Source organism: Typopeltis vanoorti, chromosome 16 (assembly GCF_054136105.1).
Source record: "Typopeltis vanoorti isolate ZY-2024b chromosome 16, IOZ_Tvanoo_1.0, whole genome shotgun sequence".
In the NCBI taxonomy this organism is placed as follows: Eukaryota; Metazoa; Arthropoda; class Arachnida; order Uropygi; family Thelyphonidae; genus Typopeltis; species Typopeltis vanoorti.
Window position 1 is genome coordinate 34,937,288 of NC_143564.1, and position 22,517 is coordinate 34,959,804.

The following is a 22,517-nucleotide window of genomic DNA, read 5'->3' on the forward strand; positions in this document are numbered from 1 at the left end:
TTTTCTGCCATAATGGCAAAAACACTTGTTTTGCTAACCTTTTCCATTCTGTTTAAGTAACCATACCTGATTAGATTAGCCTACTCCACATTTCTGAATGTCAACAATGCCAAATTCCATCATAATATCATTTTTAACATGTTCTGACACTGATGTCAAATGTTTATTTCTTCTACTTCATGGCCTCCGTCACTTCCACTCTACTGATGTTCTGCACCATCCCCTCAGAAGGCTGCCCATCTTCTCTGTAAGTCCTTGCATTTTCCTCATTCAAAAGTCCCTCAAAGTATATTCTCCATCTGTTTCTTATGTCCACATCTCTCCATAATACTCTTCCTTCAGCATCTTTGATCTGCCTCACATGTAAGATGTCCTTTGCTGCTTTATTTCTACATTTCACTAGTTGGTAAATTTTTCTCTGTCCTTCCTTTGTTTCTAATTGATCACACAGATCTTGATATGCCATAGCCTTTGCCTGTACCACAACTCTCTTGGCTTCTTGCTTTCTCTCTCTCTCTGTACACCTCTCTGTCCTCTTCCACTCTTGACTCATCCCACTTCTGCTTTGCCTTCCTCTCAGCTGTCACTGCCACTTGTACATTATTATTCCACCACCAACCCTCCTTCTGCTCTCTAATCTTTCCAGATGCCTCACCAAGCACCTCGATTGCACAGCTCAGGATTACTTTTGAATTATGTTTCCACCAATCTTGTACACTTTCCAGTCCATCCAAAATCCTCTCTAACACCCTCTCCCTAAAACGATTCCTCATACTCTCTTCTTTTAAGTGAAACCACTTAATTGTCTTCATCCCATGGCTTCCAGAGGTTCTTATCTTCGATCTTATTTTAAAGTCTGCGCACAGCAGTCGGTGTTGCTGTGCCACTTGATCTGTTGGAATTACTTTACAATTTGTCACAACCTTAAGATGTTTTCTTCTAGTCAAAATGTAGTCAATTTGTGAACTGTTGTTACCACTCCTAAATGTTATCAAATGTTCTTCTCTCTTGTAGAAAAACGAGTTCACAATTGCCAGATCAAACGCTACTGCAAAGTCCACAACCCTCTCTCCTTCCTGGTTCATCATTCCCACTCCGTAGCCACCATGCACCGTTTCACAGTCTCTATTCTGTCTCTCTATGTGTCCATTCAAGTCTCCTCCGACAATCACCATCTCGTTTTCTTCCAGTTCCCTCATTTCTTCATCTAACATGTTCCAGAACTCATCTTTCTCCTCTGCTGTACAGCCAACTTGCGGGGCATATACACATAATATGACCACTCGCTCTTCTCCAAGACCCAATTTCATTCGCATGATCCTGTCGTTCCTTCTACCCACTTCTAGTACTTCGCCCTTCATTCTGCCACACACCACAATTCCTACACCATTTCTTCCCTCGTTATTTGCTCCAGAGTAGAACAATTTATATCCATCTCCCAGTTCCTTTGCCTTTCTCCCCCCCCTTCCACCTGGTCTCCTGCACACATAAAATGTCCAACTTCCTCTTCCTCATCATGTCTGCCGCCTCTCTTCCCCTTCCAGTCATGCTTTCAACATTCAGTGTTCCCACTCGCAACATCCTCTCCACCTGCTGGGCTCGCTTCTTTAACCGCACCTGCCCTTGATGCGGTAGCCCTCGTCCACTTCTCGCAGCTGTAGGGTGATGTGGCTGCGTGTCGCTTAAGGGGTACGCCCTAGCCCTTATATCATTTTCTCTTTGACTCATATCATAGTTTGAGCTCTGGCATTGAAGTTTTACAACCGGATGCCCTTCCTGACATCAACCCTCGCCATTTATCCGGGCTTGGGACCGGCACCTATTGAGGCTAGCTTGCCTCCTTCGGTGGCTGCATGAGACGAAATGACTTAGCAAGATAGGAAAGACTCACCCCTAGCCCTCGAATACTCTAATAGCAAGGAGAGGAGAAAGAAGCAAAGAAAGAAGAGGAGGGACCAGTCTACAGAATAATATAACAGATGTATATTACATGAAGTAAGGCATGGTCCAGCATCTGGTACCTCGGGTTTGCCATGCCCGTACTCACTAAAGTGAGCCCTTGAGGTAATTGTGGATTTTCATTATGTAATAAAATTACAGTTTTATTCAATTTAGTTAAGCTATCCTGCACACTTCTACTTGATTTGTTTAGGAGTACATTGTCATCACCATCATCTGCATGTAAAAATAGTCAATTTATAAATATGAATCTTTTAATAATTGTTTCTGTACGTTAGAAATTTTATTAGTTTTGATTTCATAACTACGTATGTTCAGCACTCTCGTGATGAATTTGATATTTATGTTAAAAAAAAATTCAGAATATTCAAGATCGATGTACTTATCAGATATCTGATAGTTGTAATAATTTCAACGTTTGTTATTGTAATTCATAATTGTTATGTGTACTGTGATATCTGTTATTCATCGAAAGACATTCTCTTTTACTAACGATGACAGCATGTCAGCCATTATTGACTTCTCACTTGCTGCTTAGTTGAATAAGTATGCATGCTCACTGATGAGATTGACAGCCGAAAGTGTTCGGTACTAAAGTAAAGATGAAAACAGAGAATGGAAGTTTAGGAACACAGACCAGAGAATTTTGTTTTGGGAAGTTTCTGAAAATTTGGCAGTCAAAATAAATTAATAGAGGGATTTCGAAAAAGGAATCTTAGCAAGTACAATCCTTTGACTGGGAAAGTGGGACTGTCAAGTTAATAGTAATAAAAAGAGTTATTAGGTAGACATTCTATTTCGAAGAAATGCTTAATGGAAAGTTTCATCTTCTGTCTCAAGGACATTGGTGATATCAATTATTTTCTTGGAACAAGTAATGGAATTACAGAAATATGAAACTGTGATGTGGTATTAATGAAGAGGCTCCACTTTGGCAGATTTTGTTTATCATCATCATCATCAAATTCCTGCCATGTACCCTCAAGGGGTGTACAGGATATGACAGTACTACATGAAAAAATTAAATCATTACTAACTTCCTATCTACAATTTTCCTCCAAATCAGTCTGCTACTTGTCAAGACTCCAACATTATCAGATCTTATATTTCTATCGTCTAAGGCACTTTGTACCGTATCAATCCACCTATATCTTGGTCTTCCTCTGGGTCGTTTTCCTGCCAACCTGGCAGAGAACACTTGTTTTGCTAATCCTTCCTCTCCCATTCTATTTAAGTGACCATACCATCCGAGATCAGCTCTGCTAACGCATTCCCGGATGCTGACAATGTCAAGTTCTTTCCTAATATCCTCATTTTTAATATGATATTGCCATTGATGCCATCTGTTCATGCCTCTAATCTTTCTCAGCACTCTCATATCTGCGGTCTCTAGTCTTTGGTCAAGTGTTTTAATTCTGACCCAGCTCTCAGATCCATAAGTTAAAATTGGTTTGAACACAGTCCTGCACACAGCCAATTCAGTGTTCCGACCAACTTCTTTCCTACCCCATATGAATTCATTCAACCGACCCCCCACGACACCAGCCCTGCTGATTCCGTTGTCTATTTCTATATTTAGTTTACCATCTTCAGTAAAAATTGTGCCTAAGCAGCTGAAATGCTTCACCCGTTCCACAGGCCCTCCATTCACAACACAGCTGACACCTTCAATGATTCCGCCCACCCTCACTGTCCTTGTCTTCCTATTGCTGACCTTCATACCATATCCATTACAACAGCTATTCAATTTAGTCAGAGAATCCTGCAGACTTGTAGCGGATTTATTTAGAAGTATAACATCATCCGCACAAAGCAAAGAGCCGACATCAACATCTCCAACCCCGATATCAGGCCCAATACCACATTCCTTCACAATGCGATCCATACAGACAATGAACAACAGAGGGGACAATGTACATCCCTGTCCCACACCAGACCCAACATCAAACCACCCCCCTGCACCCCCCTCAACTCCAACCGCCGACTCACAACTCAAACAAAGACCAAGTACTGCTTGATACAACGCCCCACTGACACCACACAACTGCAGCGCATTGAATAGCCTCTCCCCCGGCACCCTGTCACATGCCTTTTCCAAATCGACAAAACCCAAACACAGATCCCTGCTATATTCCCATGCCCTCTCGACTATTTGTCGCAAAGCGAAGATCCGATCCCGACAAAATAATAAAATAAATTGTTTTTCCTCTGGTAAAGAATTTGTGAATCTTGTAATTAAATTGCCTAAGGTAAGAAATGTGTATACTCAGTGAGTGAATGAACACTGAATAGTCCCATGGAAGTTTTATATTTGAGAAAAGGCCTGATAAAGAATTGACTCTAATGAACATTTATTGGTTTGTATGAAATTGTTGTGAAAAACAAACTGTTTAGTCTGGTAGGCTATTAAGTACAGCGTACCTATTGATTAAACAAACCAATAGTCAGTCAGAGAGTGAATTCATCCTTTTAAAGATAAAGCGGATCTCTAAAATATAGTTTTATTTTAGAAGGCCTTGGATCTGAATAGTTTATAGCTATTCATTTTATTTCACTCTGTATATAGTTTTTATTTAGTTCCATTACAAATGTAAATTTTTTTTATTTGGTCATGAGTCAGTCATTTCCTGGATTCTAAAAGGAATGAAGATAAAAGTGATTGTATTGATCAGATTGAACTCTTGTAAATTTACTTAACACTTAGTGTGAAACAATAAGATGCATCTGTAAGGATATATCAAGTGTGTCAACACACACACACAAACAAACTGGCATAGTCTCTTTATAGAGATAAATATGCATAGAGTAATGAGCTTAACTGAATATTTCCAATTCTGACACAAGTACCAATGCCACTTTCCTTCAAGCAATCTCCATAGATGATGAATAAAGGTGAAGATAATGTGCAAACCTGTCTCACACCTGATTTAAAATTACATTATCTTCCAATACCTGCTTCGATTCTAGCTGCTAACTTACAACTCAAATATTTCTTCAATTAACAGGAAAAAACATGAGGGATAAGTAATACTATGTATTATTTAGGGCCATATATTTCAGCCTGAATATTACAGGCCATCTTCAGTAGTAACAGCAATTAATTACAAAACAGAATGTGAATAATAGATGATTTGAAAAAGTAAGAGCCGGGTGATGTTATACATAAAACAACGCAATGGTATAATTGCAATATTGATAATTCATTAAAAAATTGATGTGTGATTAGAATAAGACTATCCCATATCTTATCTTATGATAGAGAAAAGCAGTTCTGATTTAAGTAGATCCTTAATGTATTGTAGATCCTTGTTATATTTCCATGCTTTCTCAACTGTTTGTCTTAAAGTAAAAATCTGATACTGAAAACCACTATTCAGCCAGAACACAACTTGTTCTTTACTAAGCTTTCTTTACACAATTTGTCTTAACATCTTCTCAAGTACATGCATGTATAAATCTTAATCTGGAATCCACAGTAAGGAAATTCATCTTTAACACTCACATGAAGTCTCATTTCCCCTTTTATACATAGGTACTTATGAGAGCTGTCTACTCCAAACATCTGAAATTTGTTCCTGTGACCAGATCATCTGAATTATACAGTAGCTACTGTAAAAGTTGTATACCTCCGTATTTAGTGATAAATATGAGAGAGAATATGAAAGGGTTGATGAAGTGAGAAAGTAAACAGAGTCAGTTTATTACCAAGCTATGATAGTAATGAGTTAAGAAAAAGGGTTATGAGAGCAAATGATTCAATGAAAAGGCTACACAGAAAAAAATGGATGCGAGTTTTTGAATGTATGAAGTATGATGGTAGAAAAGACTTGTAAGAAGTATAGCTTGCATTTGAATGGATTTGGTGCCCAGAGAAATTATTTAATGGAATGAGACCAAATGCAGTCATGGAAACTAGATCATCTTAGGAGAAACACTGAGGATGTATGTATGTTCAGCTAGGATGTGCAGATGTCACAGTGATAGGAATGCCAATGAGCATGGTAATGAATTAGCTGAAAGGGTGGACTATAGATTTAAATACAAGAAAAAGCGAGGAGGTTCTGTCTATACACAAATGCCAGGAGCATCATAAATAAAGTGGTTGCAGTTGTTCTGATGAATACCTGGCTCTCAGATTTGATGATAAACTGGAATTGATGGTTACTAAACAAGTAATTATTATGGGTAACTTAAATTATTTGAATATTAATTGTGTAGCAGAAAGAACACATGATAAGTATGAAGAATTTATTTATTGAATGATTGAGAGCCAACTTTCCCAGGTAGCATGTGAAAAAGGAACTCAAAGTCAAAGGGTATTAGATTTGATCACAGTATTAGAAGGTGTATCAGTTAAGGATGTGTTTTGCTGCCAACTGGTGACAGTGATCATGCTGTACTGACCTGGGAAGTGGCAAATTTATGGATGTTTCAATCAGGACACGTTACCTGCTAAACTACAAATCTGGAAATTATGATTCCGATTCTAGTCAATCTAGATATCACCTGAACAAATGTTCCACTAGAATTCATTTAAATATTCACCTATCTCTTCAAGGAATCCTGTAAGACATGAATACATCAGCAAAACTTAAATGGGCAATTTTATGTCCATCTCTTGGTTCTGAGAAGTCAATAATATTTTAATGGAACTATCATGCTCCCCCCCACCCACCCCCAAGATATCTTGTTATAAATTATCCCATATTCCTTGCTTCCCTGCCCATGTTTGTCTCTAGAAGGTGAATGTTACTTCCACAAAAATATTAGCCCAATAAGTATATATTTTTAATTACAATATTGTTCTTATCTTGTCTATTTAATTCCTAATGATATCTACACATATAAGGCTGAAATCCCAACCCAGCAAAACAAGAATGATGATGATCACTGCCTGTAAGAGTCAGGTTAAAATTTACAGTATTTGTCAAGGCAATGAGGTGAATATATTCTGTCTCATAATCAAGTCTGGCTAGCTTGTCTATTCTGTAGGAAGATACTTGAATTTATAAAATATAGTAAAACTTTACTAGCTCCCTATGATTTCAAATAATACTGCTTGTTCCTCCAGCAATCATCTGTGATCTGAAGTGTACTACAAACTGAAATAGATGTTGGACAATCTACTCACCGTATTCCACAAAACACTGGAATACCAGTTCTACTTCTATGATATGTCTATATGGCTCTAATCTGATCACAACAACAAAAACTCTGGGAGCAGCTGTTTTAGTGCAAAGAATTACTCATATTCAGAATTACCTCCTAGTGAAACTTTCTAGTTACCATGCATGTGGAACAAAAGATGGTAAGTGTATATTGTAGAAATATAAGCTATAAATGCATAAACGTTTTCCACATCTTTTTCATAATGAATGAAAATTTGTAGTGGAAATTCTAAGAAACAAAAAATATCTGACATGTATCTTTCATCTTGCAAATTAGAACACCAAGCTCCCATTGGGAAAAGTTAGCTTTAATAATGCTAAGATAATTCAACTCTTCCAAAAGTTCCTTCTGCCATTCCATTCTAGATGCAAAAAAAGTATGTCCATGAGACAATCTGAACCAAGATTGTCTCATAGATGTCTTTCAAATCAAGGTTGGACAAGTTTCATTGTCTTTCTAATATGTAAAATGTACTTTATTGGTAACTTATGAGTAAGTAAAATGTACTTTAAAAATATCTTTTACTTACCCATAAATAAGTTTGTAACTGTGCTTTTGCATACAAAAAGCATGTCATCACAATTAGATGGCCCTCTGTCTCATAATGCAGTAGAATATACTCAGTTTACTGGATGCACCAGTGGTATCCGTGTAGAATAAAATATGCATGAAAGAAGTATGATTTTTGTTAAATATAACATACCAATCAAGGTATGCAATCCTCCAACTATACCAAGATGCTGCAAAAGCATATATCAGGCTCCCCTCTCAAACTTCTTGCTAAAGTGGAGCCCTAAAGCAAGCAAAAAAGTTTTTGCAGAGCTCTCACAACTCACAAATGATTACTGAAGGTTTCTATCACCAGCAATGGCAACACAACAGAATGAATACAAAGTGCAGTAGAGTGAATAGAAAAATCAAAAACCTTAAATTCCGCCCCTAAAATCTCTGGCCAATCTCTTGCTATAAAATTTTACATATCACAAGTGATGGAAGCAAATGGCAACTACCCGTGTTAAGGTGTCTGCTAACTCAAAAAAAACTATAAAACAAACAAATATCACATTCAATTCATTAATTAAAAAATAAATAAATAAAAAATAAGTGAAAGTTGTCAAGAAGATTTGTGGAGCCTTAGGGCTCCACGGAGCCCTAAGGAATAATAATATATGCCTTGGGAAACCCAGGCATATATTATTATTACGTGACACCTCCAGGGAGTCATGGAGGTGTCACGTAATAATAAGTAGGTGTCCTCGAAGGAGGGCACCTACTTTACAACTCTGTCTCCACCAATTACAACAAACTGCAACTACTATCACCAGCTACTACCCATTACCACCACTAGTATTTTCACAGACAAACCATGCCCATGGCAGGATTCGAACCTGCAGCCTTTTGGCTGGAGAGCAGATATGCTAACCACTCGGCCAACCAGGCTTGCAATAAAATCATATAATCAATAAGAAGACCTTTCAAATTGAGAGGTATTTCTATAATATGGGAAGTCTGCTGACTCCATGGAGATTACTGTAATAATATAACTACAACAACAGTAAAATACTATAATTCATGAGAAGCTTATAATATTACATCTAATGAAATGTTATATACGTATTATTACTGTTGTTACAATTTTCACTATACTGACAATCAAATAAACTTCAACAAAACTTAATATAAATATGTAAAGAAAATGCACAAATTTCAATTAGAATTTCGGAAATTAAATATTAACATCATGGAATGAATATATCAAATAATTCACATATGAATTTTGGAACTATTAAACATATAGTTTTTCAGATTCTATTCAACACAATGAAAAGTGAAAGCATTTATATAAGTAAATAAAAAAATAAATGTGATTCGCTAGTGAAAAAAAAATCAAAATTAATAAATTTTATTAATTCGAATGCATACTTAAACATAAATAAGAAAAATGTATCATTTTACATAATCATGATCTAACACACACAAAATCAGATGTCAAGTACGGAAATTAGAATGTCCATATATCTGGGATATAATATTTTAACAATATCACAAATCAAAAAAATATTCTAGATAAATTCTTTAGCTTACTTCATGCATCTGTACTTGTTTATGGACACAGTGAAATCATCTTGATATCGTCCAAACTATTCTCCAGCACCATGGAAACAAGGGTGTAGCAGAGCTTACTTATTGGCCTATTTCCTGGCAGAACTTTTCATTTCCTGTCTCCTTGGAACTAAATAATATGAAATAATATTTAAAGCTAACCCACATTTATAACTCAAAGAAGAAAACAAATTAATATATGATGGATGTCTGGCCTTTGCCATTTAATTGAAAAATAAATTAAACAATAACTTACAATTTTAAATCACAATATTTGTCTGCAGTGATTGATAAAGCAATATAAATTAATGAAAATAAATGCAATCATATATACAGAATATGCATAGTCATTTATGAAAAGGTTCTATTTTTACTTTATAATCAATTTGGTGAGCAAGAATTTCAATAAATATATACTTCACTATATTAATAAAAGTAACCTCTACATCCAAAATATAATTTTCTGCTTACTTATTTCATGGAGATAATTCTCAAGTCCTTAAAACATGTAATGATTCTTAAACAGAAAAATTAATGTTAAAAATAACAAAGATACTATGAAATGAAATAGAAAAGAAATGATATCTTCAATAATATAGTCAAATCACAGCATGATGAAATTAAAGGGCAGTCTGAAGATGCCAATGAGCATTTATTCAAAAGTACATGAAGAAACAACATCCATATGAAATTATCTCTCCTCTCCTATACTAAATATTCAATGTAGTTTTATTATGGTTGCAGTAAAAAATCTGATTTCAATTTTGTATTGATAATAAGATGCTCCAAACACTTCTCTAATAATTGGAAGCATAGGTTTGCTGCATTTTAAAATCATTAAAGTATGCAAAGAGAATTTACAACTGCTTGCTTCCACAAAATAGTTTTCATTGTAAAAGATTTTAAATATTAGAATTTGAAACATTTTTTTAAGTTTCTCAAGTAGATATCAAAAAATTATTCAAGAACTCCATGGAGTCACATGATGTCGTGGGACGCCACATCTTAGACATGATAGACAGTGGTCTATTGAACCACTCAAACCCATTTACCCCTGCACATTCACCACTCTATTTGACAATGAATTCTATAGTTTTGACTATCCTCTACACGAAAATAGCCACTTCTCACACTCCTAATCACCACCTCCTTTCGCAACTTTAAGGGATGGTCTCTTGTCCTTGTAAACATTACAGTTAATCTTGTAAATACCTCTCAATGGTTTAAATGTCTCAATTGTGTCAGGCCTTTGTCTTCTATCCACCAAACCTTGTAGTTTGCATTTCCCTAGTCTATTCTCAACTAACATTCTAGAGTCCTGATATTTTGTTTATCTGCCTCTGTACCCTCTCCAAGGCTAACTCATCATCTTAAAATCCTGAAACAAGAGTGCCCTTTAACAAAGCCATGCTGATCCTCACAGATATTACCCTCATCTGGCCAATTTTGCATACAATCTTTCATTGTTAAATCACTTAAGGAAATGAACAACGTAGATATGAATATAAATTAAATTACACTTTAATAAAGTATTTCCGATATTTATACCGACAGCGAATATCAGAATTTCTGAACACAAGGACTACATCCGTTTTCACAAGTACAGCCATTCTGGTCTTGCAGACCATGCTCTGGATACATGCCAAAGAATACGGTGGAAGAAAGCTACAGTAATACACCGTAGCAAATACAAATTCGAAAGACTATTTATGGAATCAGCCTCAGCCCTAAGAAACTCTCCAAACCTCAACAAATTTGGTCATATGCAACTGCCCCAAATTTGGGAGGCTTACATCAGCAGACCTTCAGCCCAACGCTACTTAGCCTGCTAGAGGGCACCATCAGGACTTTTAGGAGAACAATAGCTTCATCTCTTCATTCTCAGTTACTGTGTTGTAGTGACTACGTGCACGTGCCTTTTTTTTTGTAGGTTCCTTTTGGAGATGGCAAATTGACGTTGCCGAAATATCAAAAATATTTATTAAAGTGTAATTTAATTTATATTTGTATCTATATTGTTCAATTCCTTAAGTGATTTAATAATGCATAACCAACATATAAGCCTATCTACGAGAATCTTTCATTAATTTATCCAAAAATCTTCATCCCCAAAGAAGGGCAAGGCTGACATCTCAAACCGGATCCTCTGATGCAAGGACCAAATCCAAAACTCAATCCTCATGTTCCTTCTACTTCATATTGCCTGAGATATCTGTCCCTCAAGAATTGCAGAAATTCATTCCCTTACTATGCTGCTTCCTCTCCCAATTTATACTGCTATAGTTAAAATCTTCTATAATGATCATGCACTTTGCACTTGTTAAATTAATATGACTAAATATTTCCTGCTCATCATCCTCTGTCTTTCCTTGCCTACAGCAACATCTCACTAAATATCTTGTCCTGCCCACACCTCACATCATACACTTTTCAAAACTATTAGTGCCATTACCTTCCAAATTTTTGACTTACGGGACTCAATTCATCACTTATAACACTATTTGCCCTTCCTATCCTGCCAACATGCTAAACCCTTCTATCGCTGTCAGAACATCTGCTGTCAAATGTTTAACTGATTTCAACAATCTCATGACAGACTGAGGATATCAATCCATCAAATCACTTCCTTTATTCCTGATACTCCTGGCATTTGTATAAAGAAACACCTACGCGTTGTGACATTTCTGTGCCTATTACCGTTCCCTCCAGACTACATCCAATTCTCCATTTACACAGTAGCTTGGTTCCAGAAAAAAACATGTAAAAAAGAATACAGTGCATATGAAAAAATAGAAGAAGGGTTCCACATGTGAAAACATAATACAAACAGGTAAGTTATTTTCAAACAAAACATGAAAATCATTGAATAAAACTATTTAATTTTAATGGAATATTTTTTTATATTAAATACTTATTTAAAGTATATGCATATGTATCTTTCTTAAAGAAAATAGTGTTCAATAATAAAACAGAAATTCAAGAAGGCCTAAATACACCTGGCATATATGGTTATTAGTTAAATTTTATTTACTGTCACTTTCTGACAGTAGCTGCATTCTTTTGTATGAAACTGGAATTAAATCATAATAAATTTAGTTTAATCCTTTATCCAAGTGTAAGAAAACAAAGTTTGCACCTGAAAATATCTTCAGGATGAGGTAAGGCAGTGCAACACCAAGCGACTCCGAGCAAAGGTGGACCAAGCTCTCATCACTCTTTGTATCTGTATCTCCCATAATGCAAAGCACATCTCCTTGCAGACATGTATACTGCTGTGCATTAAGGGAAGGGCCACTACCCAGACCGGTTTCAACCTTTATTGAGGTCTCATCAGTGGGAGGTAGACCCAAACGTGGAGATACTAAGGCAGAAGCAATAGGAGAGGTCATATTTACCTATAGGAGTTGCCAACAGGTGTACCACCTTGTTATTGAATTACTCTGGATTTAGAGAAAGATGTTGGAAGTTTATTTTTTTTTAATTTTTTAATTTAATTTTTTTTTTCTTTCTAACCAAGTGAAAAATAAACTTCCAACATCTTTCTCTAAACCTGGAATTAAATCACTTCCAACACTTGAAGCACTTTGGCTGTCCTGTTCATACTGCAATGATGAAATGTTTTCTTCAGTAAAAGGAACTAAATTAGCACTAATTTCCAATAATTCTGAAGGTCGATTTTTTTTTTTTTTTTTACCACAAACTCTGTAATTAATTGTTGAGATCCTGTTTTGACTAGATCTTTGTATAATTCTTCATATCGCACCATACATGACTTCAGTTTACGTTTAAACTGTCCAGCTCATTCAGTATTTGGATCATGTGTAAGAAAAATTACTTTGCAATTTACTAGCCATTTGAAGCCCTTCTTTAATTAACCCTGCAGTGAGTGGAATCTCTTCATCATCACTTTTTCATCGAGATTCTCAAGGACAGCTTCTATTATTTTGTCATCACTAACGGCCTTTAATAAGTTTAGTTTAATCCTTTATCCAAGTGTGAGCAAACAAAGTTTGTGCCTGAAAGTATCTTCAGGACTGGGGTAAGGTAGTACAACACCGGGAAACTCGCTGCAAAGGTGGAGAAAGGTCTCTCATCACTCCTATCTCTGTATCTCCCATAATGCAGAGCACATCTCCTTGCAGATATGTGTAATGCTATGCATTAAGGCAAGGGTCACTACCCATACCGGTTTCGACCTTTATTGAGGTCTATCCTAACTTATTAAATTACTCCTGATTCAGAGAAAGATGTTGAGAGTTTATTTTTCACTTGATTAGACAATAATAAGTTTAGATTAATCCTTTATCCAAGTGTGAGCAAACAAAGTTTGTGCCTGAAAATATCTTCAGGACTGGGGTAAAGTAGTTCCCCAGTCCTGAATAATACTGGGTATTATTCAGGACTGGGCAGTAATACTGGGCAGCTCGCTGCAAAGGTGGAGAAAGATGCAAAAGTGTTGTACTACCTTACCCCAGTCCTGAAGATATTTTCAGGTGCAAACTTTGTTTGCTCACACTTGGATAAAGGATTAAACTAAACTTATTAGAGTCTAATCAAGTGAAAAATAAACTCTCAACATCTTTCTCTGAATCCGGAGTAATTTAATAATAAGGTTGTACACTCTTTGGCAACTCCTATAGGTTAGGATGACCTCTCATTGCTTCTGCCTTTGTGTCTCCACTCCTATGCCTGGCTCCCACTGACGAGACCTCAATAAAGGTCGAAACCGGTATGGGTAGTGGCCCTTGCCTTAATGCATAGCATTACACATATCTGCAAGGAAATGTGTTTTGCATTATGGGAGATACTGAGATAGGAGTGACGAGAGACCTTTCTCCACCTTTGCAGCGAGTTGCCCGGTGTTGTACTACCTTACCCCAGTCCTGAAGATACTTTCAGGCACAAACTTTGTTTGCTCACACTTGGATAAAGGATTAAACTAAACTTATTATAGTCTAACCAAGTGAAAAATACTCTCAATACTAACAGCCTTGTCAACCATCAATTCTTCAATATCTGCAGACAAAAAATCATCAAATCCTTCTCCGTCAACTGCATGTGCTAATCTGATGATATTGGGATATTCAGTTGTATGCAAAGGCACAAGGGTTTTCTTTTTCACGCATTCTGGCAAAGTAGCAGCATGCATTTAAAGTTGCTAGTTTCAATTCTGATAATGGCAACTTAGAAAGTTTGATGCAATCCAAAATAGAAAATTTCTTCCACACATCAATAACTGTCAGTAAATTATCCTTATCTAGTTTATCCAAAATGTATTGAAATGCTCTTCTTATTGTATTAGGTGGCAGAAAAAAAAATTCTACATTCAGGTGTTCTAAAACAGGATGGCCAGGTGCATTGGCCATCCTGTTTTATTGATTGTCTACAATCAATAAAACTATAAAGTCCAGATTTTTTCCCATCAAATAGCGTTTAACTTCTAGAACAAAACATTGATATAACTATTCATTAAAAATTTCTTTTGTAACCTAACTTTTTTTGTTTGACTCCCAGTGCACTGGTATCATGTTAAAATCCACACCTTTCATTGCCCACAGTCTTAGGGATCGATTAATGAGTAATGGTTTTTAATATACGATCTCTTTAAGCACTACTGCAAAATAACAGTCACACAATCCTTAGCTGCTTTAAAGCCACCAACACTTTTTTTTTGTGATTTCACCTATATAAGTTCTACTTGGCGTTTTTTTCCAAAGGCCAGTCTCATCTGCATTCCAAACTTGATCAGGAGTGTAGCCATTATTTTCAATAACTTTGGATAGTTTTGAAAAAATTCCCTAGCTGCCGCAATGCAACTTCTTTTATTTTTACATTATGAAGTGCATATCTTTTGAGAAAGTTTGTAAGACAGCCTGTGCGTGTAGAAAAATCACAATTGTTGTTTGATGTTGTTGGCTCCTTTTCCTGAATATGTTTGTACAACCGTAATGCCTACTGTTTGATGACATTTCCGCCCGAAGGTATTCCTTTTTGTGAGCAATCTTCTATCCACATCACTATGGCCTTTTCCATCTTCACTTTTATAATGTCTCTCGTATACGATGACGACTTGGGACCTAATTTTGTTCCATAAAGAACAGATTTTCTAATGGCCTCTTCATTTTTCTTAATTGTTCTCATGGTAGCTTCGTTCAATCCATAATATTTCCCTAAGGATGCTGAACCTTCTCCAGCTGCTAAATGATCTAAAATTTGGATCCTAGTTTCTAAAGAAATAGCTTTTCTTTTTCTGTCTAACTGAATTATCTGACATCGTGATCATTCGGGTAATGTTATGAATATATTTGAAAATTATCAATAATTAATTTTACTAATTTGATATTACATGTACAAAACTTCAAAATTTAATACATAGCTGTATAACTCTATTGCACGAACAAACCTTTCATGAAAAAAAAAACACAAGACATGTAAACATTCTGAATTGTAAACAAGAAATGATTGTTTAGCAAACAGCTTAACTCCTTCCAAGCAGCTTTATATAGGCGGGCCTCCCATAATGGACCAACTTAACTTCAGAATAGCACTCTTCTGCTTCCAGGGACCAATGGCAAGTGAATATAATGGATCATCTGTCGGCCTAACTTCGGGGAATTGTAATTATAAAAAAAAATTTTTTTTTTTTTGTTGTTGCCACAATTGTCTAATTCTGTAGTGTACAGTAATCCCTGATATTTAAAACATCAAGGGAGGGAGGGGGGGGGTCCCAAAATTCAAGTTTAAGTACATATGTACCGTTCTTCTAGGAAATGATAATTATAATGGAAATACCCTTTTTAACAGAACTGTGTTAAATCAAAATATACCGTGTAAAAAAAAAATATTATTTATTACTTGACACCTCCAGGGAGTTCAAAGACTCATCGAGGGTGGGCACTTACTCTATAACTCTGCCTCCACCACTCACAATCCACCAACTACAATAAACTGCAACTACAACAAGGCCATCTACCACCCACTATAAATATTTTCACAGACAATCACAAACATCTATGTCCACGGTGGGATTTGAACCCACAGCCTTTTAGCTGAAGAGTGGATGCGCTAATTACTTGGCCAACCTTTCCTAAATCATGTAAAAAAAGGCCATGTAAAAAGAGAATTAGCTGTATTTGATTTCACTTACCATATCTGACCATACATTCTCGCATCTACCAAATGACCACGGCAAAAGAGGCCATCAAATACTACCATCCACCATGGCAATTCTAGTTTTCCTGTCTTAACACTCTCACTTACTGCAACACCAACAATCTCTCCAGACTTTAGCATCATGGATATTTTTTGTAGTGGTTGGCAACTATTAAGTCGTATTGTTTTAAAACTTTCATTATTTTATCTGTAACATTTTTAATGTAACGTAAAGAAACAGAACTTTTGTACTTGTCTTGTTATTGTACATGCACTGGAATGTGTGATGGCTTATTTAAGATGCTATTGATAGTCCTGAAACTGTATCCATTTTTTAGGATAATGTTCTTAAGATATGTTGTTATTATTATTGTATGGGCACTTCAATGGAGTCTGAAGACTCATTGCAGAGACCAAAACTATCCACACAATATCTATCATACTTCTGCTTGAACCTATTAACAGACAAAACACTAACAACTGTTACTGGAAACCCGTTCTATTCAATCATTCACCACTCTCCCAGCAAAAAAATCTAGTCCTTGCATCCCTAATAAGTACACTCTTAACTTCCAGGGATGAACTATTGTTCTACTCCCTCTAAGCACTTACTCTATAACTCTGCCTCCACCACTCTAAGAGTTGAAACATTTTTCCTGCATCAATCCTATAAAACCCTTTAAGCAACTTAAATGTTTCTATCATATACCCCTCTTTTTAACCTATCAACCAACTTCCGGAATCTGTAAACCTTCAATCTATCTTCACTTGGGGAGAGGGGTGACATTCCACAGACCACTCACCATCTTGGTTGGTCACTTATGTCTTGATCCTCTCCACTACTTAATTATGCAGTTAGTAAGGATTAAGTAATTAATCTTTACTAACTGCATAAATCTCATTTTCTTTCTCCCATGCATCCGCTCTTCCTTCCAATCTATGTTTCCATACTTGAAATTCCCCTTAACAATGAACCAGTTCACATGGGATGACAGCACTTGCAAGTCAGGCATATAAAACTGCACACTCATGCTGCCTAGCAGCAGCATCCTTAACTAGAAAATACATGCACGCAAAGTTCAGATTCAGTTTATTTTTGAGTAACCCCTCATATAGTAAAATACTGAAGAGCAAAATCACCCCTATACTAGAAAAATTATAAATGAAGAATAGAATGGTTTTAGAAAAGGAAGATTCGGCATAGATCATATATTCAGTCACAAATTACTAATTGAGAAAAGAAAAGAATTCAACTTAGAAACTCATTTGGCATTCATAGAGTATAAATTATGGATATTTAAGGCAGATGAAAGGATGGTGTGTGCGAAGTGTGATCTGAATGCAGACTTAATGGGTGGTAATGTATCAGAAATGGAAGGTATTAGTAGCAAGAATGCCACAAGAAGGATGAGTGCTGCTCATCTGATAGCAAAGAGAGACACTGTAAAAGAGCAGAGAAATATTGGTAAAAAAATTTTGAAAAAGTGAATAAGCAATCTGCCAAATTTAACAACTGATGGTAATAAGAATGACAAAAGCGATATGAATGTAGTGGAAGTTGAAAAACAGAGTGCAGTTAACGGTAAGTGGCAAGCAGCATTGACGGCGAACAAGCATGTATGATAAAACTGCGATAAAATTGAGAGAGTGAATGATAGCAAAAAAATCACACAAGATTTGAAAGCTGAGGTGGTGAAGATGAAGCAAGAGATGAAATGGATGTGGAGTTAAATGAAGAGAATTGTAGATATGTGTGGAAGAATGAAGAAGACAAAAGCAAATGATGTCAGTATCAATGATGTAATAAAAGACATGAGTGGCACTGTATGGGGATTCAATTATTAGAAGTGTGGTAAATGAGAGGATGCACAAAGTTTGTTTTCCTGGAGGTAAAATGAATAGAGTGATTGAGGCACTGGATATGAGAAGTAAGCGAGCAAATGAGTTGGTAGTGATAATAGGGACAAATGACTTGACTAGGAACAAGAAAAATGTAAGATTGAATATCAGGAGATTGTTGAGAAGGATAAAATATAATAGTGTGTTGCCCAGGTATGACAGTGATGAAATGAGGCAGAGAGCAAATGATTGTGAATGATATGTTAGTGGAAATGTGTGAGGGGAAATGAGTGCAGTTTGTTAATGTGTGGAATGAGTTTGAAGGACAAACTGAACTGTGTAAAAGTGATGGACTGCATTTGAATGGTTTCGGTGTGAATCATTTGGAGAGACTGCTGCTGGAAGTGAGAGTAATGAGTGCACAGAATGAATCTAATCAAGTAACAAGCAATGTGAAAGAGCAGGAGAGTAAGGAAGGAGAGATTGAAGTGGTTCTTATGAATGAAAAAGTGGGTAGCATGAGTGTAGAGAATGAGAGAATAAGTGTGTGGAACAAATAGAGAAATGGGGAGACTCAAGATGGACAAGGGAATACAGAGTGAGAAAGGTTGATGCTTCAAGAGGATGTGAATACATGTATAGACAAAAAGGGAAGGGGATTCCCTCTTGTATCTGCACTTTGTACAGACATAATTTGCCTACTATCATCAACAGCACCTGCCCTCCTTTCTTTTTTTTTCTTCTTTTTTTTTATCCCCCTTTCTATCCTCATTGATAGAAAGATATAAGTAGAATTACGAGGCTGGTGATTATGAAAAGCTTAGAAGATAGCTTAGAGCTATAGCATGGAATAAGGGGTTAAGCAGGAGGTAGACAAATGCTGTGTGGGAACTGACCAACATATATTTAACAACATCAATGTGAGAATGTATTCCAATGGTGAAAAGACTGAATAAAGTAGTTATCAAATGGATGAATAAAGAAATTAAGCATGAAACTGAGAAGAAGAGAATACTGTGGAGGCAGCACAAGATGAACAATGGTTGCAATCAATTGCATGAGGAGTATAAAGAGCATGCCAGGAAGTTAATTCAGTTGATAAAAACAGCAAAGCTATAATAAAAGCAGAAATTAGCAAATGAGACCAAGAAACACATTGGAGAGTTTTTCAGAAATGCACAAGCAGATGGAAGAATGATTATCGTAAAATGACGTTAATGGATGAAAATTGTAGAATAGTAACTGCTCCAGAAGACATTGCTGAAGTATTCAATGAACAACTTATAACGGTGTTTCATTCTCATTAGGATAAAATAATGAAAACCTCAAATGTAGCAGACATAGGAGGATGGCTTAATTGTGAGTGAGGAGAAGGTATATGAATAAATAAATAAGCTTGATGTCAATAAGATGATAGGATTTAATGATATATCACCACACTTACAGCAGCACAGGTTTCAAGAGAATGGTGTTAGCAAACTGGTCATATCATCAGCCCATTTCTATAGTCATAGAAATGGGCTGATAATAGCAATATTCTCTATGCTTGGCAGAATGGGTTTCTTAAAGGGAGATATGTTTTACTAACTTACTATAACAAGGCAACAAATGGGTTGGACAAGAGAGGTACTTAGATTTTGCAAAAGCTTTTGATAAATTGTCACTTGACAAATAAACTGAAAAAAATGGGACTGGATAATAGACTAATGAGTTGGATCAGTGACTGGCTGTCAGATAGGTATCAGAAAGTTGTATATATAGAGGTGCAGTGTTCTGAAGTAGGAGGGTCACTAGTGGTGTGCTGCATTAGTTTGCATTACGGCCACTGTTGTTCAATTTGTATATTAATGATATTGGGATGGGCTTAACTGGTAATATGCACCTGTTTGCAAATAATGCAAAATTGGGAGAGCAATGCAGAGTCAAGTAGATTTTATGGCCTTACAGCAGGACTTAAATAGATAAAGTAGGCAACAGTATGGAACTATCAGTTCAATAATGCAAAGTGTAAGGTTTGAAATTTGGTAAGCAACAATGGGATGCAAAGTATATGCTTGGTGGGAAAACTTTGAAGGAGATAGAGAAGATGAGAGATCTGTGAGTGGTGATGGTGGCCAAGGACCTGAAATTCGTTGGCCATATTGCACAAGTTGCGAAGTCATCACATTGGATAATAGTAATGATGCAGAGGACCTTGATGTGCAGAAATAAAGTGGTTATGATGGCAATGTATAAAGTACCGATCAGGCCTCGCATGGATTATTGTGCACAGATTTTGTCACCAGGTTTTCATGGCAATTAAATAGGGTATGTTAGAAAGGGTCTAGAGAAGATTCGCAAATGTGGTAAATAGTCTTTGAAATGTGGAGGTATGAATACATATTGAAAGAATGTAAACTGTAAAGCTTCATGAATAGGAAGAGGGGGATATGATTAAGACATATATTAGTCAGAAGTTATCAGGTTAACATGGAAGAAATGTTTTATAGAATGGGAGAAGGGGTAGAACAAGAAGCTATCCCTGGAAACTGTATAAGAAGGGTGTGAGCAGAGGAGTGAGCAGCAGGTTCTTTGCATGGGGAGTGATTAGTGAGTGGAATGCACTGTCCGAGTGTGTTGTGAATGTAGACACACTGAATTAGTTTAAGGCAGTTGGATGAGCTTTGTGTGTACCTCCCATGATGAGTCTCTGACCAATATTATAGAAAAAAAAATTAGAATAATTAGATAAAATATTTTATCAAAATCAACATTATTATGACAGTGAAGCATGGACAATACGAGAAAGAGATAAAAAAAGAATTACTACTGCGGAAATGAAATATATGAGAACAGCAAGTTATGTGATACTAGATAACAGATGAAGACATACTAAAAGAACTAAACAAACAAAAAAAATAAATAATAGTAATGGAAACAATTGAACAATACATAACCAAATAGAAAAAGCATCTAGAATGAATAATCATCTTCTTCTTCTTTTGCAGCTTCTCCCACTTAAGTGGGGTCACTGTTGATGATGAGTCTCCTCCACATCCTCCTGTCTTGGGCTGTCACCACATCCAAGTTCTTCATCCTCAAGTTCTCTTCTACCAGCTCCCTCCATCTCTTCTTTGACGGCCCACGTTTCCTCCTTCCTTGCACATCCATCTGCATGACCCTTCTTCCCACATATTCGTCCTCCCTCCTCATCACATGGCCAAACCATCTCAACCTTGCCTCCTGTATCTTCGCTCCTAAGTTCGTAACTTTCACTGTTCCCCTCACATAGTCATTTCTCAGATGATCCTTTCTGGTTACACCACACATCCACCTAAGCATTCTCATCTCTCCTATTTCCATCCTGCTGATGTTATTTTTCCTCTGGGCCATAGTTTCTATAGCATATGTCATAGCTGGCCTCACTACTGTCCTATAGATTTTGCTTTTCAGATTGATCGGCACCATCTTATCGCATAACAATCCAGCCATCTCCCTCCAGTTCCTCCAACCCACTTGTATCCTGAATCCCACTTCCTTCTCAGTTCCTTCATCTTCTTCCACTGTTGAACCTAAGTATCTAAAGTCCCTCACCTTCCTGGTGACATTTCCTTCCAGCTCCAGATCCGTCTCCTGGCCGCCGCCCACTGTGCAACACATATACTCTGTCTTACTTCTGCTCAGTCTCATACCTCTCTCTTCCAGTACTTTTTTCCATCTTTCCAGTTTAGTTCCCACTTCTTCTCTTGAATCTGCACACAGCAAGACGTCATCTGCATACAACATTGTCCAAGGCACATCTTCTCTCACCTCCTCCGTCACCACCTCCATCACAATGTTAAACAGAAATGGACTTAATGATGACCCTTCATGCAAGCCCTGTTTCTGTCTGTCCCAGACAGGTCCGAACACCTGTCTTCACATTTCTGTACATCTCCTGCACCAACCTGACATATTTCTCTGGAACCTTCTTCTCCCTCAGACACCTGCAGACTTCTTGCCTTGGCACTCTATCATATGCTTTCTCCAGATCAATAAATGCCAGATGTAGCTTCCGTTGTTTCTCTCGAAACTTTTCCATCATCTGCTGTAATCCAAAGATAGCATCTGTTGTTGATCTACCAGGCATGAAGCCAAATTGTTCCTTTGCAATCTCCACCTCCTTTCTCAATCTTCCATCAAGAACCCTTTCTAGGATTTTCATTGTGTGGGACATCAACTTTATTCCTCTGTAATTTTTACAGTCTTGTGCATTCCCTTTACCCTTGTAGATGGGAACAAGTGTACTCTCCCTCCATTCCTCAGGTATATTTTCC

General features: G+C 36.6%; 1 protein-coding gene across 4 annotated transcripts in view; it reads right to left on the reverse strand.

Annotated features, from left to right (window-relative positions):
- Nucleotides 1-22,517, reverse strand: part of RhoGAP15B (RhoGAP_ARAP and RA_ARAPs domain-containing protein RhoGAP15B) — a 339,597-nt gene that overhangs the window by 311,621 nt on the left and 5,459 nt on the right. For all 4 annotated transcript variants that reach the window (XM_090405966.1, XM_090405963.1, XM_090405964.1 and 1 more), the window contains exon 2: nucleotides 9,214-9,361. The gene's annotated coding sequence lies outside the window, so the exon portion shown is untranslated. The remainder of the gene's footprint in view (nucleotides 1-9,213; nucleotides 9,362-22,517) is intronic.